General features: G+C 53.4%; 2 long non-coding RNA genes across 2 annotated transcripts; both read left to right on the forward strand.

Annotated features, from left to right (window-relative positions):
• Positions 1-6,317: 6,317 nt before the first annotated feature.
• On the forward strand, positions 6,318-8,495 carry LOC134512456 (uncharacterized). Its single transcript, XR_010070125.1, has 4 exons — positions 6,318-6,396; positions 6,726-6,813; positions 7,588-7,714; positions 8,250-8,495. It is a non-coding gene; the product is annotated as an uncharacterized LOC134512456 (long non-coding RNA).
• Positions 8,496-14,818: 6,323 nt separating this feature from the next.
• On the forward strand, positions 14,819-16,983 carry LOC134512457 (uncharacterized). The gene is made up of 4 exons (XR_010070126.1): positions 14,819-14,898; positions 15,228-15,315; positions 16,091-16,214; positions 16,743-16,983. It is a non-coding gene; the product is annotated as an uncharacterized LOC134512457 (long non-coding RNA).
• The last annotated feature ends 2,143 nt before the right edge of the window (positions 16,984-19,126 follow it).

Raw genomic sequence — 19,126 nt, forward strand, 5'->3', positions numbered from 1 at the left:
GCGTGTGGGACGGGTGGCTATTCTGTTGTGGTGGAGGGTGTTTTGTGCCTGCTGGCTCTGGTGGTGGTGGTGGGTTGGTGTCAGGAGAAGCACCGGACATGCTGGGGGTCACAAGCATGGCTGTCCCTGGGGTGCTCTTAACTGACAGTGGCGTGTTGACACTGATCCTGCCAGTCCCTGCTGGGCCAAGGGCTTTGCTGTGGGTGTGATGGAGGTGCTCTACGGATGGTCCCTCCTGGGAAGTGGGAGGCCTGTCCTGCTCCTGCCAGTCACGGCTGTCCCTTGCCCCTGACAGCCATGGGAATCCCTCACAGGATTCATGTGCAGGGCTGTGCTGGGTGGTGCGTCCCTTGGTTGGGCATGGCCAGGGCCACCCTCCCAACGAGCCCTAGAGGCCCTGAAGTTCCTCCTTGTCCTGCTCCAGCATGCTGCAGCCCTCCTGGCTGTGGGCCATGTGGGAGATGCCTTGCACCACTACTTGTCTCAGCAGGCAGGAGGAGGAGGAGGAGGTCATGCAGGTCCGGCTCCAGGTGACCTGTGAACTGTGTCCTATTCACTATGGCCCTGAAATGTCCAAATTTATAGTCCCACAGGGAGTAAGCAGGTTGACTTCTTCTCTCTGCCCAGCTGGAGGCAATCTGCGGTGACAATGCTCTTCTCCATCAAAGGCTCTGCTCCATCAAAGGCAGTGACCTCTCCCTGTCTGCAGAAGCAAACCTCACGCTTTAGGTTCCCTGGGTGGTTCCATACCCGCCTGTGTCTACACACTCGCGCGTGTGGGTGCAGCTACTCACCTTGAGTGTTTGGTGGTGCCTTTCCCTGCCAAGAAGGCAAAACCTTCTCTGCCATTGTTTTTCTGATCGGGGCAATGTGGTGAGGCATGTTCAGGTCATCCCTGCCTGCCATGGCCTTTCCTCCCCCTGTGCTCACCTCTCATTATATCGAGCCAGCAGCATTCCCCTTGAGCACCTTTCACCTCTGTAGGGAGAACTTGTTCCACTCCCGCAGGAACTTCTTGGCCCACAACGTCTCAAACAGAGAAAGACTGTCTTTTATCTACAATACATGGCCTTTTCTGTTGTCTGTCATGCGTCAGATGACTGATTGTCTGGGTGAGTCAGTGGTTGTCAGAGCCCAGAACACGCTGAAAGTGAAACTGGGTTTCCTGACTACAAGAAGGATTGGAAATGTGTCTTGAAACATGAGGAAGGTTCCTGAGACCTCATGTTGTGGTGTGCATGGGGACTGTCCTGGACAAAGCAGGGAGATGCGATTCAAGCAGCAGTGCAGAGATTTCCCAGCCTTTCAGGCTTACACTCACTTGGAAGGTGGCTTTGTACTGACCGTACTGGTCACCAGGGGCCTCCCTCACCAAGTGCCGGGCACCTCCCGGTACATACATTTCCCTCAACTCCAGAACCTGGGTCAGTCCTTGACCCCGGTTTGACTATTGGCATTGCGTTGAGTGTTGGCACGAAGACCTCCTGATATGTAAACCTTCTCTGCTTTAGCCCTTGGGTAAGGAGAGGCGGAAGTGCAAAACCAAATGCACTAGCAATGCGTAACTGCCTCTGAAAGTCCATCTTGTCTCCCCTTTTTCTCTGTCTCTCCAGAAGTTTAGTTCTCCTCAAGAGCTGAGTCTTGGATGCAAAAGGCCTGAGGGATGACTCCTTCCGAGGGAAGATATTCTGTTTGCATTCTCCACGTGTCTTTGAAGGTTGCTTTGCTTAATTGTGCAGTAGTCAGGCATTACTTCTCCCATGTGTCCTCTAAGAAAATACAAAGAGAAAAGTGAGAAATAAGACGACGGAAAAACATCAACTGGATTGCCACACAGGCCAATGCTTCCCCAGCTGCTCCCAGGATATCCAAAAGGTGCGTATCTGACAGACATCCTTAGGAACAGGCCACAGAAGACATCACCCTCCGTTACTTGAGATAGCCCCTCTGCAGTTTGGAATATTACTGTGTGCTGTCATCCCCAGGAGATTTAGTCTATCCTTGTCTGCAGCCCTGTGAAGACCCAGGCCAGGTGTCAGCCATGAAGATCCTGTCCCTGCTCTTCCCATTCTTCCTCGTGTTGATCCAGGGTGCTGCAGGTGAGAGGGCGAGAAGGGAGATGGCGTGAGGTGTGAGTCCCCATCAGTAGGAACCTCCTTGTCCTGGGAAGTGAACACTTTTGCCAAAGACAAGGAGGGGAACGTTTTTGCAGTTGTCTCAGAGCTCCTATGTAATGGCATACATCTGGGTGTGGTTACGGCTGTTACCATTTGCAGTGCGTATAGAGGAATCCAGCCCAAAGAAAGGACTTTGTTTCTTCTGAGGTTTAGGGAGGGAATCAGCCCTGGGCTCCAACTCCCGAGATTTGCTGCCGCTCTGGGAGGTGTCTCTGGATGAGCTACTCCCGAAGTCACTGTAGGCACAGGCTACACAGACCATCCTAGGTGTCCAAAATGTGGGCACTCTGGGGCAGAGTTTTCTGAGCGTGATATGCAGTACAGTTTGAGGGCCCTTTGACCTCTTAGACCTCCAATCCATCCCGGTACTGTGTGACTTAGCTGAGAATTTCTGGTGGAGGTTAACAACTTAGAGGGTGGCTGGAGGCCACGGCACAGCCTTCTGCAGCCCTACGGCCGGAGACAGCTAGACACCAGGTCTTTAGCTTAGAACTCTCCAGGATACACTGCTCATGCTGTCCAGTAGCATTGAACCTGAGTGTCCCGAAGCACTATTGTCCCGAGCCATGACCCCTGCAAGGGCTGGGCAAGGGCTTTCCGTCAGAAGTCAGCCAAAGGTGGGGTACTGCCAGGACGGGGATGTCGAATGGGAGAAGTGCCCCGCTTGCCAACTCTGCTGCTCAAGGCAGCGGTGGACACAAAGCTGGGGAGTCAGCGTGACTCTTACTCAGCCTCAGTTTGGTCCTTCCCACGGTCTGTTCTTGTGTGCACCCACTTGAGAGTGAGAGAGTCCTTCTGGGTGAGACACGTTGCCGTTGAAGCTGTGGTTATGGTGAGGTTGAAGCTGAGCCCATTTATTGGCCTGAAATGCACGGGGAGTGTCAGACTTTCTGCAACCACATGCCGCTAGACCAGATCAATGTTCTAATAGTTTCTCTGTTCATGACCTTCCATGGCACCAGGAAGTGCAAAATGATGCAGACGACAAGGGGGATTCTGTGTTTTTGGGGGATGCCGTTTCCCCTATAGATTCGTGGGAGTTTGTTCAACATTCAGGCACTGCTGCAAAAGGTAAGTTCTGGAAACAGTTTGCCTCTATTTATATAGTTATTATTGTCTTTCAAGACAGCTCCTGGTTGGCAGCTTTGTGCATTCATGCCCAGAGGGAAAAGCCAGGGAAAGAAGGGAAAAGTCCTTGTGGGTTTGGACCTGTCTGCTGTTGGTGCTGAAGGAGCCCAAGGTCAGCCAGTGCCTCCCCGCCCTCTTTCAGCCCCATGGAGGCTTGCCCACTGACAATACAGAAAGCTCAGCCTTGTTGTCCAAATGAGAAGGCTGTCCCTTGGGTAGTGTGAGGCACAGGACTCTCCTCTTGATGTCTCTAAAGAGCCTTGGAGCCAAGGCTGCCAACACTACGGAGAGCACAGGGCAAGCCAACTGGAATGGCTGGAGTTTACATCTGTGAGGTTGTCTTATCCCCCTGCACTTGTTTGTCACAGGAGAGGAGGTGGGAGAGAGTGGGAGGAAGGGAAAAGTGAGTTACAACAGGTGACGTGCTCATCTCCTTTCTTCATACAGCGTCTGGGGTTGAGACCCTGAACTCTGCAAGCAGGACGTCCCCCTCGCTTCTGGCTCCTGGACCCATCTCGTGATGTCCTCCCCGCTCCCTCCTCTCCCCGTTTGTGATTGGGCTGCCGTGCCCAGTACTGCTGACTCAGAAAGGCAAGAGCCAGGAGGTTCGGAGAAGGTAGCAAATCCTTATTTGTGGAGCACAAGAGCTTTGTTACAAGGTCCCAGCTCTGGTCCCAGTCGCAGAACCCACCGCAGGAACATTTCTTTAAAGAAACAGGGTGTGAGAGACCCCGGGGGGATGCCACAGCAACCAGGAGAAGTCACACGTGACTCATGATCTCACTGGAGGAAAATAAATATCTGTACCCAAAAGTCGGGTTTCTGCCTTCTTTCATCTGCATCATGTCTATAGGGAAACCTCATTATCTACTGGGCAGCTTCACTGTAGTATCAGATAAATCCTCCATTTTTACAGACACTTAATTCATTCAGGTCTTACCTTCTGCTCCCTGGAGCATGAGGAGGACGAGGACACAGAGGCCAGGCTGGAGTTGCTGGTACCTCAAAATGTCCATCTCAAAAGCTCCTTTTCCTGCTTCTCCCCCTGCCAGAGAAAAAGAAGCATCGCTCCCCTGTTCTGACACCTCTGAGAAGGCTTCCCAGGCCTTCAGCCGTGGGTCTTGTGTCATCTTGCCTTGTGTAAGAACCGCTTGGTGCTGTGGTTTGCTGGACGCTTCTTGGGACACACGCACACACACATGCACTGCATCCCTGTTCATTAGTAACCAGCACCAGGCTGCTGCTCTGCCACAAAACGGAACTTCTCCTGCTTCTCTTCAAGAAGCTCTCCCAGTAAAATCCAAGACCAGCCTTCTGGCACTGGGCCCTCTTCTTCTGCTAAGCATGCAGAAGCCATCTTCCACTTTTTTCATGATCGTTATCTTGACACCGTGTCTTGAAATCTCAATGGCGTGTGAGGGGAAAAGGCTGAGAGGCCAGGCTCCACAGCCAAAATCCCCAGCAGGTAACCCCTTGGAGTGGGGGCGACCAGATTGCTCTTCCATACACCTTGGGAGGCAGTTGCCAAGTTGGGCATGCAGCACAGAGCCCTCCTGCCCAAAAAGAGCAGCCACTTTACATAAAATCATAGAATCATAGGATCATAGGGTTGGAAAGGACCTCTGGAGACCATCCCGTCCAACCCCCTGCCAGAGCAGGGTCACCTTAGAGCAGGTGGCACAGGAACGCGTCCAGGCGGGGTCGGAATGTCTCCAGAGACGGAGACTCCACCACCTCTCTGGGCAGCCTGTGCCAGTGCTCCGCCACCCTCACAGGAAAGAAGTTCCTCCTCATGTTGAGATGGAACTTCCTATGGTCAAGTTTGTGCCCGTTACCCCTTGTCCTGTCCCTGGGCACCACTGAAAAGAGCCTGGCCCCATCCTCCTGACACCCACCCTTTCAGTATTTATAAGTGTTGATAAGGTCCCGCCTCGGCCGTCTTTTTTCCAGACTAAAGAGACCCAAATCCTTCAGCCTTTCTTCATAAGAGAGATGTTCCAGTCCCCTCATCATCTTGGTAGCCCTTTGCTGTCCCCTCTCCAGCAGTTCCCTGTCCCTCTTGAACCAGGGAGCCCAGAAGAACTGGACCAAGCACTCCAGGTGTGGCCTCACCAAGGCGGAGTACAGGGGGAGGATGACTCCCTCGACCTGATGGCCACACTCTTCTTGATGCCCCCCAGCATCCATTGGCCTTCTTGGCCACAAGGGCACATTGCTGACCCATGGTCATCCTGTTGTCCACCAGGACTCCCAGGTCTCTTTCCACTGAGCTGCTCTCCAGCAGGTCAGCCCCCCAGCCTGTACTGGTGCGTGGGGTTATTCCTCCCCAGGTGCAGCACCCTACACTTGCCCTTTTCTCGATTACAAGAAGGGCATCAAACACATTGGCTTCACAAGCGATGGCTACGTCCATCTTATATTTCTTCACCTTGCATGGCTTTAGGAGGAGACACAGATTTGTTGGATCACCTGGTTTACAGACCTTAACGTGTACCCTGGTGTTCCTCTCACTTTCTCTGAACAGACAGCAGGGAGATAGTGTCATGGTCAGGTGCACAGACATCTTGTTCCAGAAGAAAGGGTTCTTGCAGTGTCTAGAGGTGGGAAGATTTTCAATATTTCACATTTTCTCGCACATCACATGCTAGCTGAGTATTCAATCTGATGAGAAGAGACAAAGAAGGACTCCTTTCTTTTGGGACCAGGCTAGTGCTGGTTGGTGTTTGCACCAACCAGTTACTTTGTGCATCCCAAAGATTTTTCAGCAAGCCACCACAGCCCGTGTGCCTGCTGTGAGGTGGGGTGTCACAAGAGCTGTTGCATGAGGATAACGGTGAAGATTGCAACAGCCCCCAGGAGGCACCTCAGCCTCTCCCATTGCTTCAGAGAGGGATCGTCCCCACACAGCTGGGTCGCTTTCTCATTGGCCAAGGGGAGATGGGTCAGCAGGAATAAGCGCACGTCCCACCCCTCAGCAATGGTATAAAACCCAGGTGTTTGAGCCAAAACAGTACTCCTTGCACCCCAGGGCAGCTGGACGCCAGCGATTCCTGTTGGGTTCTTACTGCCTGAACAGCAAGACCTTCATCAGGTAGGTAATTGCTGGCTCTCTTTCTGGAAAAGTGACCATTCAGCTCCTCTGTTCAATTCCCATCACTCGAGACTCATCTGCATGGCCAGCTGCTGGAAGTATCCATGCATGTAATTAGGCCACCAGAGATGTCTGGGAAAAAAGAATCATTGCAAGACATGCAGAGTGGTACGGAGCTCAGAATTGTTCTTAAGCCAAAGGTAGAGGGAACACCATCTGCTTGAGTTGGAGGTAGGCTCTCTGCAGTTTAGTATCCTGGGCAGAGTGCCCAGGCTTCTGCACCACCTGGGTCCTCCATGTCCTTATTGCCGTGGTGTCCCCCTCCGCAGCCCCGTCCAGACCCAGGACAGGTGTCAGCCATGAAGATCCTGTACCTGCTCTTCTCCATCTTCCTCCTGTTGATCCAGGGTGCTGCAGGTGAGAGGGAAAGAAGGGAGGTGGGGGAGGGGTGAGTGCCCATCAGAGGGGTTTCCTGTGTGCCGCAAAGTCTCCACGTCACTTGCAGTGATGCAAAGGTTAGCGGGGATGGAGGAGAAGGCATTTTCCACATGCCCTTCCAAGAGCACATGGTAGAGCGAGCTCTTGGCAACAGAATCCTGGCTTCTTCTGTGCGTCAGCAAGGGGTTTCCTTTCAGGTTCCAGCCCTGCACCCAGCTGTTCCTCTTTGGGTGTCCCTGGAGCATCTTTTGAGCTGTGCAGGGATGGGAGAGCCCCAGGGGGTTGTTGGCTCTGTGGGTTGTCCGCGGCACAGAGCGGTCCCTTCTGGTCTAGTGCCGTCTCAGCAGCATATCCCAACACCTCATTGCCCCAAGGCACGATCCCTGCAAGGGCTGGGCAAGGACTTTCCATCAGAGGTGACTCCAAGGCAAGGGTGCAGCCAGGACAGGGAATTGGGCCGCAGGCAGTGCTCTGCTTGCCAGCTCTGCTGGTCCAGGCAGTGGTGGACATGAAGCTGGGGAGCCACCATGGCTCTTCCTCGACCTCATGCTGTTCCTCCCCACGGTCTGTCCTTGTGTGCACCCACGCTGGTGTGAACGAGTCCTTCTGGGTGAGACAGGTTGCCATTGAAGCTGTGGCTATGGTGAGCTTGAAGCTGAGCCCATTTATTGGCCTGAAATGCATGGGGAGGGTGAGCATTTCTGCAACCACGTGCTGCTGGACCAGATTATCCCTTTAATGTTGTGTGTGTAGCATTCCCCATGGAAACAGGAAACCAATTCGGATGCATACAAAGAGGCGGATACTGCACCTTGGGGCGCTGCCGCCGCCCTCATACGTCTATGGGAAGATGTTCGATATTTTACGCATGCTGCAGATGGTAAGGTCTTTATTCGTGGCTAAGGAAAGAGTTTCCTCCTTTCTCCAAAAAAATATCTGTTAAAAATGTCTTTCCAGCCAATGCCTGGTAAATTCTCTCCTGCATTTCTGCTTTGTGGGAGAGGCCCAAGAAGGAAGGGAAAAGCCCTTGAAGGTCTGGTCCTGCCTGCTGTAGGACTGCATGAACCCTGGCACACACAGCACCCCCCAACACTCCTTCAGTGCCGCGACACTCATTCAGGCTTTGCAGAGGGCTCTCCCAAGCCAGCCAAGAGCAAAGCACGCACTGTCCTTGGACAGTATCGAGCACACGATCCTGCTTTTGCTGCATCTGGATAGACGTGGAGTCAGGGCTGCCAGCACTAAGACAACACAGGTCCAAAGTGTGTGCAATAAGGACGGAACCTCACCTCCGTGGAGCCTGATGCTCTTGCACCATAGACCTGTCTTGTCCTTGCAGGGGAGGTGTGAAAGGGTGGGAGGAAGGGAAAAGTAAGTTACAACAGGTGATGTGCTCATCTCCTTTCTTCATCCAGGAATTAGGGTTGAGACCCTGAACTCTGCAAGCAGGACGTCCCCCTCGCTTCTGGCTCCTGGACCCATCTCCTGATGTCCTCTCCCCTCCCTGCCTCTGCCGTCCCCAGGCGCTGTGACAGCAGGAGTGGAAGCGCTGCTCCTGCTTGATGCCCGGGTGCTCGTGGGCCAGAGCCATCCCGTCACAGACCTGGTGCTGTTGGGGCAGAGGCTGCTTTTCCCAGCTTGAATAAAGATGAGCAGTTTGGCATTGCAGCGTGTGGGACGTGTGGCTATTCTGTTGTGGTGGAGGGTGTTATGTGCCTGCTGGCTCTGGTGGTGGTGGTGGGGTGGTGTCAGGAGAAGCACCGGGACATGCTGGGGGTCACAAGCATGGCTGTCCGTGGGGTGCTCTTAACTGGCAGTGGCGTGTTGACACAGATCCTGCCAGTCCCTGCTGGGCCAAGGGCTTTGCTGTGGGTGTGATGGACGTGCTCTACGGATGGTCCCTCCTGGGAAGTGGGAGGCCTGTCCTGCTCCTGCCAGTCACGGCTGTCCCTTGCCCCTGACAGCCATGGGAATCCCTCACAGGATTCATGAGCAGGGCTGTGCTGGGTGGTGTGTCCCTTGGTTGGGCATGGCCAGGGACGCCCTCCCAACCAGCCCTAGAGGCCCTGATGTTCCTCCTTGTCCTGCTCCAGCATGCTGCAGCCCTCCTGGCTGTGGGCCATGTGGGAGATGCCTTGCACCACTACTTGTCTCAGCAGGCAGGAGGAGGAGGAGGAGGTCATGCAGGTCCGGCTCCAGGTGACCTGTGAACTGTGTCCTATTCACTATGGCCCTGAAATGTCCAAATTTATAGTCCCACAGGGAGTAAGCATGTTGACTTCTTCTCTCTGCCCGGCTGGAGGCAATCTGCGATGACAATGCTCTTCTCCATCAAAGGCTCTGCTCCATCAAAGGCAGTGACCTCTCCCTGTCTGCAGAAGCAAACCTCACGCTTTAGGTTCCCTGGGTGGTTCCATACCCGCCTGTGTCTACACACTCGCGCGTGTGGGTGCAACTACTCACCTTGAGTGTTTGGTGGTGCCTTTCCCTGCCAAGAAGGCAAAACCATCTCTGCCATTGTTTTTCTGATCGGGCAATGTGGTGAGGCATGTTCAGGTCATCCCTGCCTGCCATGGCCTTTCCTCCCCCTGTGCTCACCTCTCATTATATCGAGCCAGCAGCATTCCCCTTGAGCACCTTTCACCTCTGTAGGGAGAACTTGTTCCACTCCCGCAGGAACTTCTTGGCCCACAACGTCTCAAACAGAGAAAGACTGTCTTTTATCTACAATACATGGCCTTTTCTGTTGTCTGTCATGCGTCAGATGACTGATTGTCTGGGTGAGTCAGTGGTTGTCAGAGCCCAGAACACGCTGAAAGTGAAACTGGGTTTCCTGACTACAAGAAGGATTGGAAATGTGTCTTGAAACATGAGGAAGGTTCCTGAGACCTCATGTTGTGGTGTGCATGGGGACTGTCCTGGACAAAGCAGGGAGATGCGATTCAAGCAGCAGTGCAGAGATTTCCCAGCCTTTCAGGCTTACACTCACTTGGAAGGTGGCTTTGTACTGACCGTAGTGGTCACCAGGGGCCTCCCTCACCAAGTGCCGGGCACCCCCCGGTACATACATTTCCCTCAACTCCAGAACCTGGGTCAGTCCTTGACCCCGGTTTGACTATTGGCATTGCGTTGAGTGTTGGCACGAAGACCTCCTGATATGTAAACCTTCTCTGCTTTAGCCCTTGGGTAAGGAGAGGCGGAAGTGCAAAACCAAATGCACTAGCAATGCGTAACTGCCTCTGAAAGTCCATCTTGTCTCCCCTTTTTCTCTGTCTCTCCAGAAGTTTAGTTCTCCTCAAGAGCTGAGTCTTGGATGCAAAAGGCCTGAGGGATGACTCCTTCCGAGGGAAGATATTCTGTTTGCATTCTCCACGTGTCTTTGAAGGTTGCTTTGCTTAATTGTGCAGTAGTCAGGCATTACTTCTCCCATGTGTCCTCTAAGAAAATACAAAGAGAAAAGTGAGAAATAAGACGACGGAAAAACATCAACTGGATTGCCACACAGGCCAATGCTTCCCCAGCTGCTCCCAGGATATCCAAAAGGTGCGTATCTGACAGACATCCTTAGGAACAGGCCACAGAAGACATCACCCTCCGTTACTTGAGATAGCCCCTCTGCAGTTTGGAATATTACTGTGTGCTGTCATCCCCAGGAGATTTAGTCTATCCTTGTCTGCAGCCCTGTGAAGACCCAGGCCAGGTGTCAGCCATGAAGATCCTGTCCCTGCTCTTCCCATTCTTCCTCGTGTTGATCCAGGGTGCTGCAGGTGAGAGGGCGAGAAGGGAGATGGCGTGAGGTGTGAGTCCCCATCAGTAGGAACCTCCTTGTCCTGGGAAGTGAACACTTTTGCCAAAGACAAGGAGGGGAACGTTTTTGCAGTTGTCTCAGAGCTCCTATGTAATGGCATACATCTGGGTGTGGTTACGGCTGTTACCATTTGCAGTGCGTATAGAGGAATCCAGCCCAAAGAAAGGACTTTGTTTCTTCTGAGGTTTAGGGAGGGAATCAGCCCTGGGCTCCAACTCCCGAGATTTGCTGCCGCTCTGGGAGGTGTCTCTGGATGAGCTACTCCTGAAGTCACTGTAGGCACAGGCTACACAGACCATCCTAGGTGTCCAAAATGTGGGCACTCTGGGGCAGAGTTTTCTGAGCGTGATATGCAGTACAGTTTGAGGGCCCTTTGACCTCTTAGACCTCCAATCCATCCCGGTACTGTGTGACTTAGCTGAGAATTTCTGGTGGAGGTTAACAACTTAGAGGGTGGCTGGAGGCCACGGCACAGCCTTCTGCAGCCCTACGGCCAGCGACAGCTAGACACCAGGTCTTTAGCTTAGAACTCTCCAGGATACACTGCTCATGCTGTCCAGTAGCATTGAACCTGAGTGTCCCGAAGCACTATTGTCCCGAGCCATGACCCCTGCAAGGGCTGGGCAAGGGCTTTCCGTCAGAAGTCAGCCAAAGGTGGGGTACTGCCAGGACGGGGATGTCGAATGGGAGAAGTGCCCCGCTTGCCAACTCTGCTGCTCAAGGCAGCGGTGGACACAAAGCTGGGGAGTCAGCGTGACTCTTACTCAGCCTCAGTTTGGTCCTTCCCACGGTCTGTTCTTGTGTGCACCCACTTGAGAGTGAGAGAGTCCTTCTGGGTGAGACACGTTGCCGTTGAAGCTGTGGTTATGGTGAGGTTGAAGCTGAGCCCATTTATTGGCCTGAAATGCACGGGGAGTGTCAGACTTTCTGCAACCACATGCCGCTAGACCAGATCAATGTTCTAATAGTTTCTCTGTTCATGACCTTCCATGGCACCAGGAAGTGCAAAATGATGCAGACGACAAGGGGGATTCTGTGTTTTTGGGGGATGCCGTTTCCCCTATAGATTCGTGGGAGTTTGTTCAACATTCAGGCACTGCTGCAAAAGGTAAGTTCTGGAAACAGTTTGCCTCTATTTATATAGTTATTATTGTCTTTCAAGACAGCTCCTGGTTGGCAGCTTTGTGCATTCATGCCCAGAGGGAAAAGCCAGGGAAAGAAGGGAAAAGTCCTTGTGGGTTTGGACCTGTCTGCTGTTGGTGCTGAAGGAGCCTAAGGTCAGCCAGTGCCTCCCCGCCCTCTTTCAGCCCCATGGAGGCTTGCCCACTGACAATACAGAAAGCTCAGCCTTGTTGTCCAAATGAGAAGGCTGTCCCTTGGGTAGTGTGAGGCACAGGACTCTCCTCTTGATGTCTCTAAAGAGCCTTGGAGCCAAGGCTGCCAACACTACGGAGAGCACAGGACAAGCCAACTGGAATGGCTGGAGTTTACATCTGTGAGGTTGTCTTATCCCCCTGCACTTGTTTGTCACAGGAGAGGAGGTGGGAGAGAGTGGGAGGAAGGGAAAAGTGAGTTACAACAGGTGACGTGCTCATCTCCTTTCTTCATACAGCGTCTGGGGTTGAGACCCTGAACTCTGCAAGCAGGACGTCCCCCTCGCTTCTGGCTCCTGGACCCATCTCGTGATGTCCTCCCCGCTCCCTCCTCTCCCCGTTTGTGATTGGGCTGCCGTGCCCAGTACTGCTGACTCAGAAAGGCAAGAGCCAGGAGGTTCGGAGAAGGTAGCAAATCCTTATTTGTGGAGCACAAGAGCTTTGTTACAAGGTCCCAGCTCTGGTCCCAGTCGCAGAACCCACCGCAGGAACATTTCTTTAAAGAAACGGGGTGTGAGAGACCCCGGGGGGATGCCACAGCAACCAGGAGAAGTCACACGTGACTCATGATCTCACTGGAGGAAAATAAATATCTGTACCCAAAAGTCGGGTTTCTGCCTTCTTTGATCTGCATCATGTCTATAGGGAAACCTCATTATCTACTGGGCAGCTTCACTGTAGTATCAGATAAATCCTCCATTTTTACAGACACTTAATTCATTCAGATCTTACCTTCTGCTCCCTGGAGCATGAGGAGGATGAGGACACAGAGGCCAGGCTGGAGTTGCTGGTACCTCAAAATGTCCATCTCAAAAGCTCCTTTTCCTGCTTCTCCCCCTGCCAGAGAAAAAGAAGCATCGCTTCCCTGTTCTGACACCTCTGAGAAGGCCTCCCAGGCCTTCAGCCGTGGGTCTTGTGTCATCTTGCCTTGTGTAAGAACCGCTTGGTGCTGTGGTTTGCTGGACGCTTCTTGGGACACACGCACACACACATGCACTGCATCCCTGTTCATTAGTAACCAGCACCAGGCTGCTGCTCTGCCACAAAACGGAACTTCTCCTGCTTCTCTTCAAGAAGCTCTCCCAGTAAAATCCAAGACCAGCCTTCTGGCACTGGGCCCTCTTCTTCTGCTAAGCATGCAGAAGCCATCTTCCACTTTTTTCATGATCGTTATCTTGACACCGTGTCTTGAAATCTCAATGGCGTGTGAGGGGAAAAGGCTGAGAGGCCAGGCTCCACAGCCAAAATCCCCAGCAGGTAACCCCTTGGAGTGGGGGCGACCAGATTGCTCTTCCATACACCTTGGGAGGCAGTTGCCAAGTTGGGCATGCAGCACAGAGCCCTCCTGCCCAAAAAGAGCAGCCACTTTACATAAAATCATAGAATCATAGGATCATAGGGTTGGAAAGGACCTCTGGAGACCATCCCGTCCAACCCCCTGCCAGAGCAGGGTCACCTTAGAGCAGGTGGCACAGGAACGCGTCCAGGCGGGGTCGGAATGTCTCCAGAGACGGAGACTCCACCACCTCTCTGGGCAGCCTGTGCCAGGGCTCCGCCACCCTCACAGGAAAGAAGTTCCACCTCATGTTGAGATGGAACTTCCTATGGTCAAGTTTGTGCCCGTTACCCCTTGTCCTGTCCCTGGGCACCACTGAAAAGAGCCTGGCCCCATCCTCCTGACACCCACCCTTTCAGTATTTGTAAGTGTTGATAAGGTCCCGCCTCGGCCGTCTTTTTTCCAGACTGAAGAGACCCAAATCCTTCAGCCTTTCTTCATAAGAGAGATGTTCCAGTCCCCTCATCATCTTGGTAGCCCTTTGCTGTCCCCTCTCCAGCAGTTCCCTGTCCCTCTTGAACCAGGGAGCCCAGAAGAACTGGACCAAGCACTCCAAGTGTGGCCTCACCAAGGCGGAGTACAGGGGGAGGATGACTCCCTCGACCTGATGGCCACACTCTTCTTGATGCCCCCCAGCATCCATTGGCCTTCTTGGCCACAAGGGCACATTGCTGACCCATGGTCATCCTGTTGTCCACCAGGACTCCCAGGTCTCTTTCCACTGAGCTGCTCTCCAGCAGGTCAGCCCCCCAGCCTGTACTGGTGCGTGGGGTTATTCCTCCCCAGGTGCAGCACCCTACACTTGCCCTTTTCTCGATTACAAGAAGGGCATCAAACACATTGGCTTCACAAGCGATGGCTACGTCCATCTTATATTTCTTCACCTTGCATGGCTTTAGGAGGAGACACAGATTTGTTGGATCACCTGGTTTACAGACCTTAACGTGTACCCTGGTGTTCCTCTCACTTTCTCTGAACAGACAGCAGGGAGATAGTGTCATGGTCAGGTGCACAGACATCTTGTTCCAGAAGAAAGGGTTCTTGCAGTGTCTAGAGGTGGGAAGATTTTCAATATTTCACATGTTCTTGCACATCACATGCTAGCTGAGTATTCAATCTGATGAGAAGAGACAAAGAAGGACTCCTTTCTTTTGGGACCAGGCTAGTGCTGGTTGGTGTTTGCACCAACCAGTTACTTTGTGCATCCCAAAGATTTTTCAGCAAGCCACCACAGCCCGTGTGCCTGCTGTGAGGTGGGGTGTCACAAGAGCTGTTGCATGAGGATAACGGTGAAGATTGCAACAGCCCCCAGGAGGCACCTCAGCCTCTCCCATTGCTTCAGAGAGGGATCGTCCCCACACAGCTGGGTCGCTTTCTCATTGGCCAAGGGGAGATGGGTCAGCAGGAATAAGCGCACGTCCCACCCCTCAGCAATGGTATAAAACCCAGGTGTTTGAGCCAAAACAGTACTCCTTGCACCCCAGGGCAGCTGGACGCCAGCGATTCCTGTTGGGTTCTTACTGCCTGAACAGCAAGACCTTCATCAGGTAGGTAATTGCTGGCTCTCTTTCTGGAAAAGTGACCATTCAGCTCCTCTGTTCAATTCCCATCACTCGAGACTCATCTGCATGGCCAGCTGCTGGAAGTATCCATGCATGTAATTAGGCCACCAGAGATGTCTGGGAAAAAAGAATCATTGCAAGACATGCAGAGTGGTACGGAGCTCAGAATTGTTCTTAAGCCAAAGGTAGAGGGAATACCATCTGCTTGAGTTGGAGGTAGGCTCTCTGCAGTTTAGTATCCTGGGCAGAGTGCCCAGGCTTCTGCACCACCTGGGTCCTCCATGTCCTTATTGCCGTGGTGTCCCCCTCCGCAGCCCCGTCCAGACCCAGGACAGGTGTCAGCCATGAAGATCCTGTACCTGCTCTTCTCCATCTTCCTCCTGTTGATCCAGGGTGCTGCAGGTGAGAGGGAAAGAAGGGAGGTGGGGGAGGGGTGAGTGCCCATCAGAGGGGTTTCCCGTGTGCCGCAAAGTCTCCACGTCACTTGCAGTGATGCAAAGGTTAGCGGGGATGGAGGAGAAGGCATTTTCCACATGCCCTTCCAAGAGCACATGGTAGAGCGAGCTCTTGGCAACAGAATCCTGGCTTCTTCTGTGCGTCAGCAAGGGGTTTCCTTTCAGGTTCCAGCCCTGCACCCAGCTGTTCCTCTTTGGGTGTCCCTGGAGGATCTTTTGAGCTGTGCAGGGATGGGAGAGCCCCAGGGGGTTGTTGGCTCTGTGGGTTGTCCGCGGCACAGAGCGGTCCCTTCTGGTCTAGTGCCGCCTCAGCAGCGTGTCCCAACACCTCATTACCCCAAGGCACGATCCCTGCAAGGGCTGGGCAAGGACTTTCCATCAGAGGTGACTCCAAGGCAAGGGTGCAGCCAGGACAGGGAATTGGGCCGCAGGCAGTGCTCTGCTTGCCAGCTCTGCTGGTCCAGGCAGTGGTGGACATGAAGCTGGGGAGCCACCATGGCTCTTCCTCGACCTCATGCTGTTCCTCCCCACGGTCTGTCCTTGTGTGCACCCACGCTGGTGTGAACGAGTCCTTCTGGGTGAGACAGGTTGCCATTGAAGCTGTGGCTATGGTGAGCTTGAAGCTGAGCCCATTTATTGGCCTGAAATGCAAGGGGGGTTGTGAGCATTTCTGCAACCACGTGCTGCTAGACCAGATTATCCCTTTAATGTTTTGTGTGTAGCATTCCCCATGGAAACAAGATTATCTGAATGCAGCCGAAGAGGGGGATACTGCACTTATCAACCCTGCCCTCCTGGTGGAAGGCACTTTGGGAGATGTCCAGCATTTCAACACTGCTGCAGACGGTAAGGTACTGAGTAAGGAAAGAGATTCTGCCTTTCTCCACAGAAATATCCGTTAGAAATTTATTTCCAGCCAGTGCCTGGTAAATTCTCTCCTGCATTTCTGCTTTGTGGGAGAGGCCCAAGAAGGAAGGGAAAAGCCCTTGAAGGTCTGGTCCTGCCTGCTGTAGGACTGCATGAACCCTGGCACACCCAGCACCCCCCAACGCTCCTTCAGTGCCGCGACACTCATTCAGGCTTTGCAGAGGGCTCTCCCAAGCCAGCCAAGAGCAAAGCACGCACTGTCCTTGGACAGTATAAAGCACACGATCCTGCTTTTGCTGCATCTGGATAGACGTGGAGTCAGGGCTGCCAGCACTAAGACAACACAGGTCCAAAGTGTGTGCAATAAGGACGGAACCTCACCTCCGTGGAGCCTGATGCTCTTGCACCATAGACCTGTCTTGTCCTTGCAGGGGAGGTGTGAAAGGGTGGGAGGAAGGGAAAAGTAAGTTACAAGAGGTGACGTGCTCATCTCCTTTCTTCATACAGCTTCTGGGGTTGAGACCCTGAACTCTGCAAGCAGGACGTCCCCCTTGCTTCTGGCTCCTGGACCCATCTCCTGATGTCCTCTCCCCTCCCTGCCTCTGCCGTCCCCAGGCGCTGTGACAGCAGGAGTGGAAGCGCTGCTCCTGCTTGATGACCGGGTGCTCGTGGGCCAGAGCCATCCCGTCACAGACCTGGTGCTGTTGGGGCAGAGGCTGCTTTTCCCGGCTTGAATAAAGATGAGCAGTTTGGCATTGCAGCGTGTGGGACGTGTGGCTATTCTGTTGTGGTGGAGGGTGTTTTGTGCCTGCTGGCTCTGGTGGTGGTGGTGGGTTGGTGTCAGGAGAAGCACCGGACATGCTGGGGGTCACAAGCATGGCTGTCCCTGGGGTGCTCTTAACTGACAGTGGCGTGTTGACACTGATCCTGCCAGTCCCTGCTGGGCCAAGGGCTTTGCTGTGGGTGTGATGGAGGTGCTCTGCGGATGGTCCCTCCTGGGAAGTGGGAGGCCTGTCCTGCTCCTGCCAGTCACGGCTGTCCCTTGCCCCTGACAGCCATGGGAATCCCTCACAGGATTCATGTGCAGGGCTGTGCTGGGTGGTGCGTCCCTTGGTTGGGCATGGCCAGGGCCACCCTCCCAACGAGCCCTAGAGGCCCTGAAGTTCCTCCTTGTCCTGCTCCAGCATGCTGCAGCCCTCCTGGCTGTGGGCCATGTGGGAGATGCCTTGCACCACTACTTGTCTCAGCAGGCAGGAGGAGGAGGAGGAGGTCATGCAGGTCCGGCTCCAGGTGACCTGTGAACTGTGTCCTATTCACTATGGCCCTGAAATGTCCAAATTTATAGTCCCACAGGGAGTAAGCAGGTTGACTTCTTCTCTCTGCCCAGCTGGAGGCAATCTGCGGTGACAATGCTCTTCTCCATCAAAGGCTCTGCTCCATCAAAGGCAGTGACCTCTCCCTGTCTGCAGAAGCAAACCTCACGCTTTAGGTTCCCTGGGTGGTTCCATACCCGCCTGTGTCTACACACTCGCGCGTGTGGGTGCAACTACTCACCTTGAGTGTTTGGTGGTGCCTTTCCCTGCCAAGAAGGCAAAACCTTCTCTGCCATTGTTTTTCTGATCGGGGCAATGTGGTGAGGCATGTTCAGGTCATCCCTGCCTGCCATGGCCTTTCCTCCCCCTGTGCTCACCTCTCATTATATCGAGCCAGCAGCATTCCCCTTGAGCACCTTTCACCTCTGTAGGGAGAACTTGTTCCACTCCCGCAGGAACTTCTTGGCCCACAACGTCTCAAACAGAGAAAGACTGTCTTTTATCTACAATACATGGCCTTTTCTGTTGTCTGTCATGCGTCAGATGACTGATTGTCTGGGTGAGTCAGTGGTTGTCAGAGCCCAGAACACGCTGAAAGTGAAACTGGGTTTCCTGACTACAAGAAGGATTGGAAATGTGTCTTGAAACATGAGGAAGGTTCCTGAGACCTCATGTTGTGGTGTGCATGGGGACTGTCCTGGACAAAGCAGGGAGATGCGATTCAAGCAGCAGTGCAGAGATTTCCCAGCCTTTCAGGCTTACACTCACTTGGAAGGTGGCTTTGTACTGACCGTACTGGTCACCAGGGGCCTCCCTCACCAAGTGCCGGGCACCCCCCGGTACATACATTTCCCTCAACTCCAGAACCTGGGTCAGTCCTTGACCCCGGTTTGAGTATTAGCATTGCGTTGAGTGTTGGCACGAAGACCTCCTGATATGTAAACCTTCTCTGCTTTAGCCCTTGGGTAAGGAGAGGCGGAAGTGCAAAACCAAATGCACTAGCAATGCGTAACTGCCTCTGAAAGTCCATCTTGTCTCCCCTTTTTCTCTGTCTCTCCAGAAGTTTAGTTCTCCTCAAGAGCTGAGTCTTGGATGCAAAAGGCCTGAGGGATGACTCCTTCCGAGGGAAGATATTCTGTTTGCATTCTCCACGTGTCTTTGAAGGTTGCTTTGCTTAATTGTGCAGTAGTCAGGCATTACTTCTCCCATGTGTCCTCTAAGAAAATACAAAGAGAAAAGTGAGAAATAAGACGACGGAAAAACATCAACCGGATTGCCACACAGGCCAATGCTTCCCCAGCTGCTCCCAGGATATCCAAAAGGTGCGTATCTGACAGACATCCTTAGGAACAGGCCACAGAAGACATCACCCTCCGTTACTTGAGACAGCCCCTCTGCAGTTTGGAATATTACTGTGTGCTGTCATCCCCAGGAGATTTAGTCTATCCTTGTCTGCAGCCCTGTGAAGACCCAGGCCAGGTGTCAGCCATGAAGATCCTGTCCCTGCTCTTCCCATTCTTCCTCGTGTTGATCCAGGGTGCTGCAGGTGAGAGGGCGAGAAGGGAGATGGCGTGAGGT

This window comes from Chroicocephalus ridibundus, chromosome 3, assembly GCF_963924245.1.
Source record: "Chroicocephalus ridibundus chromosome 3, bChrRid1.1, whole genome shotgun sequence".
In the NCBI taxonomy this organism is placed as follows: domain Eukaryota; kingdom Metazoa; phylum Chordata; class Aves; order Charadriiformes; family Laridae; genus Chroicocephalus; species Chroicocephalus ridibundus.